The sequence below is a fragment of the Crocodylus porosus genome, unplaced genomic scaffold (assembly GCF_001723895.1).
Source record: "Crocodylus porosus isolate Cpor-Errol unplaced genomic scaffold, CroPor_comp1, whole genome shotgun sequence".
NCBI classification, from domain to species: domain Eukaryota; kingdom Metazoa; phylum Chordata; order Crocodylia; family Crocodylidae; genus Crocodylus; species Crocodylus porosus.
In genome coordinates, this window is record NW_017728943.1 from 115,986,076 (window position 1) to 116,001,243 (window position 15,168).

Below are 15,168 nucleotides of genomic sequence, written 5' to 3' on the forward strand. Positions count from 1 at the left end.
GAAGCCCTGGCTGACATGGGCCCTGCGGTGGTCAGCCTGCCAGCCTGGAGCTGCTCTGACCTAGCTCCATATGCTGCAGAAGGGCTGGCTGGATACTTTAGTGCATGAGGGCTAGCTAGCAGGCAGCCTCCACACTGAAGCACCGTTGTGCCCCAGCCAGCCACGTCAGTATCTATACTTGCATTGCTGTAGAATGAAAAACTCTGCTGTAGGATACTACTTGTGTTTACAAGTACTAGCCTATAGCAGAGTTAGTTTACTCCATCCTAATAGCACTGCACATGTAAATGCTGAGACGTTTACTGTGGGGCTAATTAGGGAATTCTACAGTAAATGTCTCATGTAGGTACACCCACTGGGATATAAAATGGCCATCACATCTAGGTGGCTGTTTGAAATCCAGCTCAGGTCACTGAAAACTGCTAGAAGGCAAGGAAGAGGTGCACTTTATAGAATAACTAAATCAGAGATACACAAACTTTAATGAGCTGGAACTTGCTTCATCAGATACTATGAAAGGACATGCACAGAGTAGGCTATCAAATAGAAAGAGTAATGTGAATATAAAAAGCAGGGAAGGGACAGAGAAAGTGGAGAGGGGAAAGCAGGGCAGTGCTGACATGTAATAAACCCATAGGGACAAATGTGTCACAAAAGCTAGTCCAGGTAACGGTGTAAGAATTTATAGTCCCTGTCTAGACCATATTTAACACAATCCAGTCTGTGGAAGATTTCTTGTTCCACCATTTCACATTCAAATCAGGTTTTAAAGTTTCACTGCATAAGAAAAGCAACTCTGAGGTCAGCAATGGACTGTTCAGGAAAGTTAAAGTGTTCCATACGGCCTTTTATGCTTTTTGGACTTGATGTCAAATTGGTGTTTCCTCCTTCTTTCACATAGGGATTGCTCAGTCTTCCCAGTGTAGACAGCAAAGGAGTATTGCTGGTCATGGCCTATAGAACACTGGTAGAGGAGCAGGTGAATGCATCTCAGACATTATAATCATGTTAATTTTATTCCAGTGATGATATGATCTGTATTGATTGGAAGCTGCTAAGTAATGATTGCTTAGGTGATCTGTTTTAAGTGAGGGGTTTTAGCCCAGAAGAGATAATCAAGTTGTAAAGTGGATCATTTACCCCATTTTCTAATAAGAGTAGTTGACTCTGGCTTCACGGTTTCAAACCAGTTATTTTACATAGACAACCTTGTCCCCACCGCAAAATGAACAAGCAAGCAAACAAGCAAACCTTAACCATGCTGTCTTCTTTCAGACCTTAAGACAAACTGTGGCTCTGTGCTTCTTCCCCCAGTACTCTAACCTGCCCCCTCCTGGAGTTTTTAAACAGTCTTTGTGGCTTCTCCCTCATTAGCTGGTCTCAGTTCCTGCTGGCTCCCAGCCTCCCAGCCAGGGAGACAATTAGCTTCTGACAACCTATAGCTGGGTTCTGAGTACTGGAGAGCCTGAGTACCTCCTTACATAAAGTAGCAGGAATCCTAGAAATGTCTTACCTAGATCTTACCCGGCATCCTGGTTGGTAGTCTCAGTAAATACTAAGGCACAAATGTTTATAGAAGCTGAAGTCCCCTCTCAGCCACTGAGGATAAGAGGAAGACTGAGACAGACTACACTGATACCGCATGCCCTGGGGAGAGGCCCTGATGTCATTCAATCCTGGATTTCTATAAGCACCAACTACCCCCAAACAAATACCAAATATTAGAGTTAAAGCTGTACACAGGCAATTTTTTCACCAGAAGTGGCAAAGGTGTCGAACATCAGGTGTACCACATTCAGAAAAACAAAGAACCTGGGGTGTCTGAGAATGGCTGAACCAGTAGTATAACTGAAGGGGGTTGAGCAGGGCATCAGCCCCCCATCATTGCTGGGTGGGGGACACAAAAATAACCATTGCTACAGCTGGTGGCTGGCCACACCAGCTGGACAGGAGGTGCTATTTCTCCATGCCCGGCCACTAGCTTGGGTGTGGAGCTGCCGTGTTATGTCTCTGGGCTGAGCCCTGACTCAGAGCTCAAACAAACACAAAACTTTTCCCTTTTTCAGGTTCCATGGCATTTTTCCGTTAGAAATTAAATTCAGAAATATGTCAGGCACCTTCAGGACTTTTACTGCTCCTGTCACTATATTCTCTCCTCCTCCCCTGACTACAAGTGTTTATCCCCTTCTATTTGTTTGCTTCCAGGGATATTTTAGGTGGAGGCAGTTTAAAGGAAAATGAAAAACACCCTCTGCAAGAATGAAGGCTTATAGAAAGACAGGGCAAGCCCATTGGGCATCTATTTGCCTTTGGAGAGATTACTTATGAAAACACAACAAACATCCATTTCTTACCAGAGGTAAACAGATGCATTTCCCTTCTATTTATTAGCATAGAGAAAAACCTGTTCCCAGTCAGTGCCTGCAGTATGCCCAGGTCTGAATCCAGACCACAGGTCTGTAGCTGGCTTCCAAATGACTAAGCATCCTGGTGCTCCTCTGAAACATAAGGCTGTCTGTTCTGCTTCTAAATCAACATGTCTTCCTTTTAATTAGGTTCAACAGCTTGACCTCCCAGGAATGGCTCCTAATCCTTGGGGAGTCTGCAAAACCACCAGTTCCCTCTTGTCTGCTGTGAGACTTAGCAGCATTATAATGTGCCAACAATACCAGAGGTAGTTTAGAAATACCACTGACTAGAGAATACCACAAATGTTACCATTAGAGGAGAAATCTACAGTAATCAAAAGCCAGTGTTTGATAATTGTGCTATATTGTGGCTGAATACATTACAAGGCAGCATGCATGTCTACCAGCATTTTCCAAGCAAAAGTAACCAATCTACAGCAACTAAAATTGCCACACTGTTAAAACATTCCTACTGTTCCTGAGAAATGAGAAGGCAATCATCTAACCTTGCTGCAATGAAGCTGAATATTGATAAGAACAGAGTACAGAAGGAAAAGGATTTCTGTGCCCCATACTGGGGAGATCTTCGTTCTACTAAAAGGTGACATTTGGAGTCAAAGCTTTCCCTTTATTTACAAAATGTGTATATAGCAGGTGTAGAAATAGTACAGGCTCCCCCAAAATTGATGCACTAATATGCTTCATCGTTGCCTCAGAATATTATCTGCATGGGTGACAGCTAGTTAAAGTGCCTTGGTTCGCTCATCCGAGCCTGGTGTTCGAATTCTGTCATTCTTGGAGATGATTTGTGTGTAGGGACCTACTGAAATCATGACTGCGGATTTTGAAGAAAACATGAAATCCAGCATAGCACATGAAAGCAGGCAAGGTCTATGAATCTGTTTAAAAAAAGAAAAGGAAAACTTGCTGAAAAAAAATGCTGCCTCCCCAGAGGGAGCCAACCATCCTCATGGCGCGGCAGCCTGGCCACGCAGCCTGGAGGGTGGGAGGGGAGGCTGCCGGCATATAGGGGCATGAATGACGTGTGCCCCCGGCGCCTGTGGGGGCATGGCAGTGGTGGGAGCTCCTGCAGATGCTACCGGCGGTGTCGGTGGTGGGGTGGCAAGCACTGACCGTCTTTTCGTAGTGGGGGCACTGCCACACTCAGGGGGTGCACGTGCACCTGCTATGCATTGTCAGCACATAGGGGAGTCCAAGATGGCTGCCAACCCCATCCTTTACCACTGATTGCCTGAGACAGCTGCCTGTCATGCGGCCACACCACTCTCCACCAATTGGCAGTGGGAGGGGAGGGGCATGATGGACAGCCCTTCCAACCAATCAGTGATGAGGGTTGGGGCTGTATGGCTGACAGCCCTTGCAGCCAATCCGCTGTGAGGGGTGAGGCCAATCAGAAGCATGGGTGGCCATGGCCATGATAATCCCTTGAAAATGGTAGCCAGCCCTGTGATCTGCCTGTGAAATGGCCTGGCTGCCTCCTCAAGTTGGGTAGACTCCTATTTACGTGCCATAGACACCTGTCTACTGCAAACTTGATTTAGATCATTAGTTAATTTCTCATAGATGACCAACAGTCAAATCCAATAATTTCTTTATATCATGATTATGTCTTGCATTTAGGACGGAACAACCCCATGCACTGGTATGGGCTGGAGACTGACTGGCTGGGCAGCAGTTCTGCAAAAAATAACCTGGGGGTTACAGTAACCCAACAGTGTGCCCTTGTTGCCAAGAAGGCTAAAGGTAGTAGGAGCTGCATTTGTAGGAGCGTTGCCAGAAGATTGAGGGAAGTTATTCTTTCCCTCTATTTGGCACTGGTGGGACCACATCTGGAGGACTATGTCCAGTTTTGGATCCCCTCCATCCACCCCTACTATAAAGGATGTGGACAAATTGGAGATTGTCCAGCAGAAGGCAATGAAAACGGTTAGGGGGCTGGGGCCCCGGCTTATAAGGAGAGGCCGAGGCAACTGGGCTTATTGAATCTGGAGAAGAGAAGGATGAGAGGGGATTTAATAGCAGCCTTCAACTACTTGAAGTGGGGTTGCAAAGAGGATGGAGCTAGACTGTTCTTGGTGGTGGCAGATGACAGAACAAGGTGCAATGGTCTCAAGTAGCAGCAAGGGAAATTTACCTTAGATATTAGGAAAAACTTTCTCACTGGAACGGGTTACTCAGAGAGGCTGTGGAATCTCAATCCTTGGAGGTTTTTGAGCCAGGCTAAACAAATAATGAATACATTTGAAGAAAGAAAAATTAAATTCACAAATGATTTGCTAACCGAAGAAGAGAAAAACGTTGTAATAAATGTACTGAACAGTTCAACTGGCTCTATCTAGGAGTGGTATTATAGTCACGGGCGTTGAAAGTGGACAAAATCTCTGTGAACCAAATACTGTGGTCATAACTATCCAACAGATAGAAAATATATTAAGTGGCCACATCTACATGAGACGCTTACAGAGCAGTACCTCATTACTACTGAACAGTTGCGTTGAATGGCACAAACCATGATGTAGTAACAAGCTACTGCGCAGTCAGCATCACCAGGGATGCTACTGTGCAGTAACGCTGGTTACTGCACATTCATTTAACACTTGGGTATGCAAGTACTAAATGACTGCACAATAACAACTGCGCAATCAGCATCTCATGTAGACGCAGTTAGTGTCACTAGTAGGGATGTTTTAAAAGAGCCTTCCTGCAATAGGTTTTGAGATATAATTTTAAATCTTACAGCACATTAAATACTTTTTAGATCTGTAAAAAAGTAAGTCACTACATACAACTTAAAATGAATGAACCAGTATACTTTGAAGTGTCTTTTCTCCCAAGATATGCACATGGAACATTCATTAGTATCAACAGATTCTTAAAGACACAAATGCATTAGTCATGCATCAGATCACATTGTATATTTTGTTAAGAATCTAAATGTTGGGTGACTCAGATGGTCAGACTCTCTTTTTCCCGTATGAATCAGAAGTAAAACTTGCAGAATCCTCAATTAATAAATATGCATTTTGAGTAACATGTAACTGTTTTAGGAGACTGTGTCATCAGTGAATTAATTATATTGAGTTCTAAACACTTCTGTAGATTATGTGTGATGAGTATAAGGACAAAAGAGCCAGGTGTTAAAAACTAACTGTAAATATTAAAGTTAGCAGCCCAGTTCAGCAAGACTGTACCTTAAGGAGCTCGTCTGCACCAGAGCAACTGAGTGCACAAAAGTCACTGAATCGTACTGCCCATGTTTTGCAATCGCTTTGCAGAGCCATGGGGAATCAGACCTTGAGTCCACAATTTAAGCAATCCTTGTTTTGGGTTTTTTTTCAAAAATCCCTGTTTAGACTGACATTTTCTATTCAAGCAGTTAGTACTGTCTCCAGGTTGAAGATGAGTCACGTCACAATTCCAGATGAGTTAAACAAATCAACACATTCCAGAAGTGATTCACTAACAGTGGTTTTGAAGACATTTGCATATGTTTTAACCCTGAGCAATGACAGTTATCAGAGGGTTTCTATTTGTCTCTGAAATATCTATTTCTGGTTTCTTTTTCCAACTTTCCAATCTGTACCAAATTAAAATCACATTGAGGCAATGTTGAATAGTATGAAAAAATTTACCATATGTATACAATTTGATATCTGTAGAATTTGGCATCCTCAGAGCTTTATGGCTGCATTAAAAAAAAACAGTTGGCCTGACTTTGTGAGTATGTAACATTCTTTGAAGTATTTTGTTTTTCTGTGTAAAAACTGTATCTGTCCACGAGATGTGTAAATCTTTTCTTCCTTTTTGTAAGGGGCCCCTCTTGCATTGCAGCTTATAATGAACAGAGAGACAATAGACTTGAAAATATTTTCTGGCAATGCAAGGTTTTAAAAAATTCAAATCAGGCTGAACAGTTTAGTGCAGTGCATTGGCCAGCTTGCCAAAGTACACAAACCATATGCATGGTTGTAAAGACAAACTTTACATACAATAAGGGTAAATCTCGCTCCCACTGTACTTGTAAGTAACCGGGCTACAGTAGCCTATTGTATTCCCCCTTCATGGTGGTAAGGGATATGGATGGTGAATCTGTATAGTTGTGAAGCCATTAGTGGTGACCCTCACCTCAGCCTGCCCAACCCTCTTCCTCCAACGCAGCACACAGGAATCCGCACGGAGCTGGTTATGCAGTACACAAAGGATATGCTTTCATTGAGGAGAGTGAACTACATCAAGTTTTTCTCTTGCCGTAAAAGCACCCCTACAGGGTACTTTATAGACTAACCTAAATGTGTGTATACATGTACATATACAGAGCCGCAGTAAGGGTGGCCAAAATTTGGAATGGGCTTCCAAGGGAGGTGATGCTCCCCTACCTTCGGGGTATATAAGAGAAGGCTGGACAGGCATCTGGCTGGGGTCACCTGACCCCAGCACTCTTTCCTACCTAGGCAGGGGGTCCGACTCGATGATCTGTTGAGGTCCCTTCTGACCCTAGCATCTATGAATCACAGACCCAACATCCCCTCCCTATCTTGGTGCCAGGGCCATCTGCCAAGGCAGTCCTCAGAGGCCACCAGCCATGTCCTCAACTCAGTTTTCCCACCCAGAGGAGCAAACAGCCCCTTTCCGACCCATCCCCAAGCTCTCTCCTCTCCCTGTCCCTACTGCGACCCCTTCCCCCCTCCCTTGGTCTGCTAGGCTTTTGCCTGCAACAGCCATCTCATAGCAACAAAATGCCACGATATGGCTGCTTGCTGGGGAGTTCCTCAGCAAGCGGCCATATCATGGCATTTCATTGCAAATTGTATTTTTTGTGAAAATCACTTAATTTAATGATTTTCACAAAAAATGTTAACTTTTAATTTAACCCAGACCCTATCTATCTATCTTACAGCACAAGCTTTTGTGAGATGAAGCTCACTTCCCAACCAGAGTTCACACTTGGGGCCTGATCATCTCTATCTGCACAAGTTATTTCTGACGTAATTCCTCTGACATGATCCACAGATCCTGAGACTCTGAAAACCCTGGAGTCCAGTCATCACCTTACTGGTCATGGGGGGAAAACAGAATCCTTGTGGTCGTCAGTTTGGGGATGGAAAGAAGGTATTATTAGAGCAAGCAGAAAGCAAGTTAAATTAAAGCGTTCTCATGCACATACCTGCAAAATGTAGAGGAGGAGGAAATTGAAGAAGATGGTGTAGAAGGATGAAAAGGGAGTACAGCAATAGTAGGAAGGAAAAAGCCCAAGAGTGATGAATGAGAGGGCACGGGAACAGAAAAGGGAACAGTTAAACAGCTTCCGTCCTCACTGATTTTTCTCTCAATATCTCTTTCTCAAAAATACTCCCGGTCCAAAAATGTCTCACTCAGTATGTGGCCTGGTGTCATGGAAATCACATGCTAAACCCTTGTGAGCACAAAGAAAAGTAAGCAGAGTTGCTGAATGAATGGAAGAAAGAACATATTTGCGCAAATGGTCTTTTACATGAACAACAGTGAACATCCTGCTAATTGCCACCTATGCACCAACAAGGTTTTCATTCTCTAGTGGAACTTACATGAGAAGCTTGATGTTTTCTGGGTCTCTCAGGGTTGACCTTGAAGGTAGAGCATTTCTAAATGGGACAAAAAGAGCTTTCATGGAGAAATAGGTCTCTGCATTCTCTTCTATTCTTCATCATTGGCGGGCCTATAATAGATCTCTCTTTCCATCTCCCTCTCATCCTCTGCCAGAATTAAATTGGATGGTCTGTTATTTCAATCTATCTTTCCTTGCTGGAAGGTGCAGACAAGTAGCTAACTGCTATGCCGGGGATTCATGCCCTTTGATCTCTGCCTAACCAAGTATAGCATTTGATTTCACAATTCACATGTAGTTTTAGACTTTGGTCTTCCTCTTCTTTTCATGTTCCCAGATTTGTGCTTTACAGTGAACAAGAATGGTATGAGGTGGTGTCATACTGTGGTGGCTCTAGTTGTAGTTTATTTTTTTATTTTGGATTCTGAGTATTTCTTTTCTCCTTTCTGATGTAAATACTTTGTGCATGTGGTTTGCTCTCCAGGGTGCATCCCTACGAGCATGCATGTGCAGGACTCCTGCACATTTTCTACAGGACATATTTGTGCTGCTGTTATTTGTCCCCGGGCACTCCCCTGCACATGCACTCAGGTGTGTGGCAAAGGGACCCAGAAGGAGTAGAGGAGGCTGGAGCCAGGCCACAGCAGCCTTACCTGGGGTGCTGGGGACCTCCCAGGGCAGCAGCAGTGCTGAGCCAGCCACTCAGAACCAGCTGGAAGCCAAAGCATGGCTCCGGCCAGCCAGGCTCTGGTTTTTGACAGTGCACACTGCTGCCACGTGTGCCGCACTGCCTTTTTTTATCTGTGGGGTTTTTTTGACACCTGGATCTCCTGGCATCGAAAGAAACCTGCTGAGCTGCAAATTAGCAGTGTGGTGAATGGGTGCACATGTGCCACATATGTTTTGCAGAGCCTCAAATGCCTTTGAGGCACTGCAAACAGCACATGCACACTTGTGGGGATGCACCACAGGTGTCTCCATTCTTTGTCTCTGTACCATTAGAGAGTAGTAATTAGAAATTCCCTGCAAACATTCATAGTTGCTCAACTTGAGATGTTCACTGGTATTTTCTTAGCTCATTACTGAATGCTGCATAAATATTTTTTCTTGTACTGCACAAAAACTGCATAGCTTTGTGGTATCTCAGAGGGCTGACAGGCCAGCATATTTTGTTTTATGTTAGTCCTCTCTTAAAAACTGAATCTGCCCACTACAGTTACTTCAGCTTTCTTTTTTAAGCTGGGTCCCTGTCTTGGCATGTAAAGATCTTTGGCTAAATTTGACCTTTTTACACTGGCTGCAGTTCCACTAAAATCAGTAAAGCTGATGCCACTTGTACCAGATCCTTCTCACAACATTGCAGTGGAAAGTTACTGGAGATATCTTTAAAGAAGTTTGCTGGGGAACCTGTAGTAGCCTAGCCAAGGTAGTGTAGAGCTCAGTGTGCACATCTACACAAGACATTTACTGCAGAGCTAATTAGCTCCACAGTAAATGTCTCAGCAGTTAACTCCAGAGCAATAGGGTTCACAGTTTATTCATGTGTAGATGCACTCTTTTTGTCCAGGCAAAGTATGCCTACACTACTTTCCCAGATACTGTGACTTTATTGGAGGCATATTATCCATATTATCTTTTAGCTAATTTTTAAAGACATAACTCCAGTGCCAAGGACACACATACGGATGTTTACTTTTAGCAGAGAAGAAGAGTGGCCCAAGAGCTAGGCATAGTTGCAGATAAGCCCTCAGGAATGTAAAAATGTGCTGTGTAGTAAAACAAGCAATGATCTTTGAAGCAAAATCTGTAAAAGCTCATGGAATAATGATAGGTTGAGCTTAAAAATAGAGATCCAGAATTAAATCAAGGTTTTTGTTTAATTGTTAAAAAGCGTTCTTTTTTCTTTTCCCCGGGGCTGTATGAGAGGTCCACACAAAAGTGAGAGAACTGATTTTTTTGACTTTTCAGTTAAAATTGAAACTGCCAGTGCTCAAATGTTATCAGCACGTCAAGAAATAGACTGAAAAAAATTAAATGTACTTTTTTTTCCCTTTAACCTCTTTAATTTGTAATAGTGAAAGGTTCCATTTTCTAAATGTTTCAGACACATGATTTTTAAAAAAGTTTTAAAGTCCAGGCAGTCCCTTTAAAAGTGTCTTTTTACATGAAGTAATGCTTAGGTTGAACTTAAAACTATTTTTAAATGTTTAAGTATTCTACTTTCTGTCAATAGATAAATGATCTGATTATTACAAGTTTGTAGAATGACAAAAATGACTGAGAAAAAGAATTGTGTAGCATAGAAAGCTGTTATTTTTCTCTGTACTAATATTATTTTGGGATAAGTTTTTTATTTAATTTTTACATATTTCATATTTTAATCTATTATGTTTATTCAGTATGAATTTGTGTTCAAGTAAAATGTTTGACAATAATATATACTTTTCAATGCTAAGTCAACAAAATAAACAGTAACATTTGGGAGGAGTGCCCTCTAGTGGTAGTTACAAAGAAATCACAGAAAACTTAGTTTGCTGGCTGACTTCAGTGTGGGATTTAGCAATCAACTGGGATTTCAGCATGGGATTTCAACAATCAACTTCAGGAGTCACAGGATAAGTGACTACAGAAGGCTAAGAGCTAAACTATGGAATAGACCTAGCTTTTAATGGAACTATTGCCGGTATCAAAAGGTCCAAATTTGGCTACAAATCGTTACATGGCAATAACAGGTTTGGTTTTCAAACCAGTGTTGGATATCTCCATTTTCTCCACAAATGTAGAAAACTGTCACCAAAGAAAAACATGGAAAACACAGGCAAATAAACAGATGCTAAGTAATTTTGTTCCTGAAAGGACAAAAATGGTTGAATGGAACATAGTACACCATACTATTTTTATGAGGCAAAAGAAAGTTCTAAGGAGGCAGGCCAAAATTTTGTTTTACCTCTAGTTTGTGCATTGAAGGAAAATTCTTTTGCAGATTTTTTTGTCCATGACTCCAAAATAAGTGGAATAAAATGTTTTTGCCATGCCTAAAGCTAAACTAGTATGTTGAAAATGTAATTCCATTTAGCCACAGTACATGGCCTCTATACATCTCAGCAGGCTGCTGCTGCCGATGTAAGCACCAGACCAGTTCAGGTTTGGATATGTACCACACTCATCACTACAATGGGATGTAAAATCCAATTCTGGAGTGAAAGTCTTTGCTACAGGACCAGAGGATGAAGCCGAAGCATTAATAGCACTTGTGGATAGCTGAGCCTCTTGGCTTTCTTGACTCCCCTTTTTCTCAACCACTTTTCTTCTGTCTCCCTGCCTCCTCATTGCAACATAGTCCACTAGCAAGAACCATTGCTAGCAGCTTAAAATGCTGATGTTGGAAGGCTTTTTTGCAAAACCTGAATCATACTTGGCCACTAGACTTGGAGCATCCACGGGTTCTACGCACAGGAATTACTTTGGAATATGTCATTGTGCATCTGATGCAGGCAACCATGCCAAAGGATGCATCTCTTGTTGAAGAACTATTGTTAGACATGTTTCTTTCTCAGGTACTTTGATCTTCCATTTGACATTAATTATATAGTAAAGACAGCATGTTTGGGAAGTGTTTACCCTTCTTCCATGGTTGCGGTAGGTTGAGGGAGCAGCTACATCACTGTCAAGTTTTTCCAATTCTCTGTCAGTGTTGGCTACCTTTTTAGGATCACTAGCTTCCTCGAAACCATTTAACATTCAGATTCACATTTCTTTACATTTCAAGAAACCAATTTTAAAGTGGTTCATTTTTAGCTAGGAGGTAAAAAATAGATCAAGGAGCTTTTGGCCCAAGTTTTCTGGGACCGTCTCTGCTTGAGGCATGCTACTCAGCCCTAAAAAGATCTTTCCTGGACATTCAAGGCACTACTGGACCCCTGGCATGCTCTGTTCTGATGAAGATGGCCATTGGACACTGATGAAGGATCAAGCCCCTTGGAAGTCAGTATCACTGTAGGGCATGCTGGATGGCAGAGATAAGCTGCAGTTCCAATCACCTGCAGTTTCAGCTGAAAACTACTTGCTAACCAGTTGCACCAGATGAAGAGTCCCTTTGCATATATAATTTTTCATAGGATTCCTAATTTAGTGTGAGAGAATCCCATATGTCACACGTTGCACTGGATTATGTGCTACCAATAGACCTACCATGGCTGACTAGACACCTTCAAGAAGCAACACTTCCAACAGATCTGCAATGATAGTTCAAAGTGCTTTCATCCATCTTTGTCACTGGCCCTGTTTTTAGACCTGCTTTTCACTGAGGTTGTAGCTTCTAGATCCTCCATGCTTTGAATTCAGTAGGCTCTCCCTGAACAGATGCATTGAATATTCCTGGTTATGTCAGAATGTAATGGATCTGATAGATTTAACTCTGGAACAGGAGAATTACTATAAATGGAAAGACTACACCTTGGGCTTTACTTTTTGAAAGATAGTAATGCCCTTGATTTACAGTAATGAACAGAAATAAAGGCAACCCTTCACTTTGATCATAGCACCCCATGAATGCTGCCTAAGAAACTACACATCTGCACTCTCCAGCAGCAAGGACCCAAAGCTGTTATATTTTTATGTTTCTAGGACTTTTAGGCTCGTGCAACGTGCTCTCCTTTCTGAAGTGCTAGGAAGAAATGCTGTCTTAAGTACAAGAGCTCTGATTGCAAATTCTGACTTACATGTGGGTTACAACCAGAGAGGGAAGACTCTGTGGTCTCCCACTCTTTTTTCCCTACAAAGAGGAGAGGTGGAAACTACTTAGTAATGTCCTCTGAGAGGTACAGAGGAGATGTGCAACTGGCACAGAAATTGTTATTGGATCAATTAAAATGAAGGGTTCTGTCCAAAACTACATGAAGCTCAGAGAAACTCAGATTTGAATTGTGTGTGAGACACCTAAAAAAAAAATGCTTCAAAGCAAAAATTAAATTGGGGTACACAGACTGGATGCTCAGAAGAATACAGCTTGGTTTAAAAGCTCAGAATGATTGGACTTTGCAGAGTGAGCCTGGAAGCAATGGTTTTGGAAAAGGCCTTGGAAAAGGAAAGGATGTATTTGACATTCAGCATATTTTAACTTCCCAATAACTTAATTATGTCCAGAAAACATAAGACCAAAGTAAACTTTATTACAAGGCTGTATTTAGTAAAAATCCAAAGTTAACCTTGTCCAGACTTCTTAGATTCAGTAGTTGTCTAAAATTCTTTGCTTTGCCCTTGGAGCTCAAACCTCAGCTATTCCTTCCCAAACTACCCTGGACCATGGCAGATGGTTTTTAGGGAGTGCATGTCACAAGATCAAAGGCTGCCAGCCATGGAGCAGTGCTCTTACCTTCAGATTGGCATGGATATAGTCCATAATGCTGAAAGGAGGTACACAGGGTTGCCACAAACCTGCATCAAGCAATTACCAGGATCAAGCAATGCTCAGAAGAGTGCTGCATAGAACAGAACTGTGTATTCACATTGCCTGGCAGCAACTCAGACCATGGTTTGAAGCTCACCTACATACAAAAAGAATCAGAGCAAGAATGGAAGGATTTATAGATGGCCAACCATTGCAGATATGCTGTTTTGGTTTAATCCCCTGAAGAACATTTTTTTAGAGACTGAAAGGCAATAAATCTCACTAAAAATCCTACCGTTCCTCTTGGTAGTTTGCATAGGTTCCATTTTTTAGCTGACCTTCATTAGTTTCTATTGGTCCTTGTTGACTTTTACTGGAAGATCAATAAGTTTCAAGTAATTGGTAGCCAAAATTGCATTAGTTGACTATATGGAACCCATGAAAAAATGTCTACCACAAATTTATCACTGCCAGAATCAAACGTCTCAGGACCAGCAACTGTACTACTCTGCATTTCCACCGTGTTCTTATTCGGTTATTTTGGGTTCAGTTGTTGTCGAGGGCACAGCCTCGTCCTATTGACTTCACTGGGAGAAGAATTTAACAAATTAATGAACAGGACAGGATTTATAAGGCCTGTCTAGCTAACAGAGCTAGGGACTGGACTCAGTGATTCTAGGGGCACGTCTACACGTGGCTGTATGGTGACACTGCTACAGCGCCGTGCTTCCTTTTCCAGAAGGAAGTACTAAAGCACAGCACAGTATGGGTGGTTACTGCACTGTGTGTGTGGTGCATGGTTAAATTTTCCCCACTACATTGCTGTAGCGGCACACAATACCCAGGGAGTACGCTGCTGCAGTGATACAGACGGTGATCACATGTAGACGCATGTGATTGCTACATCATCATAGGGCAACGTGTCCTATATTTCTGGGCCTACCCTGGGGCATGACTTAGAGACTTAACATGTTAAACAATATATTTTAACAAATATGCAATTAATTGCGGTAGAACTCCATGTAGATAAAAGTTGTTGTCTTTAAAAACATATGAGGTTAACCATGTTACTTTGATGTGCTTTTAAACAGAGGAGTGCATTCCAAGACAACACACTATATGTCAAATCCAGCCTCCAATGAAGTCATTGAGACCTGTGCCATTGACCTCAGTGGGCCCAGGAATTTACTTCAGATTAGTTAACACACAATAGCTATTGCAAAGCAATGTCAATTCCCAGTGTATGCAAGCCCTGTGTAGGCCCAGTGACTTACTGTCACACCAACACAAGAATAGGCAATTAAACAATTTTATACAACAAGATTCCAGGTACTGAAGGGAAATTCATATATGTATGGTTTCTGACACTGCTTTAGTCAAAGTAAAATCACAGTTTTTTTCAGGAGTGCACTGAGCAACGTGCTAAACATCTGTTATGTGTGTTTCATTCTCTCTTACATCTCCAACCAGCATCCCTAGGGATAGAGAAGGGCCCTCACTATTAGAAGAGACTAGTTGGATCCAAATTAAAAAACAAACAAACAGAAACAGAAATAAATAAAAAAGCAAGGACTAAGCTTTTATTGATTATTTAAAATAAACTGTAGTGTTTAGTAAATGACATTTGTATCTGATCTGGCTGTGGGACTGGAGACAGGAAAAGCAGTGATGAATTCACTACTGTCACATTCCCTTCAGAAGGCCAACAGTATGAATGAAATGAGTTTTAGTTTGGAGATTAATTTAATAAGCAAGAAAATACAGCT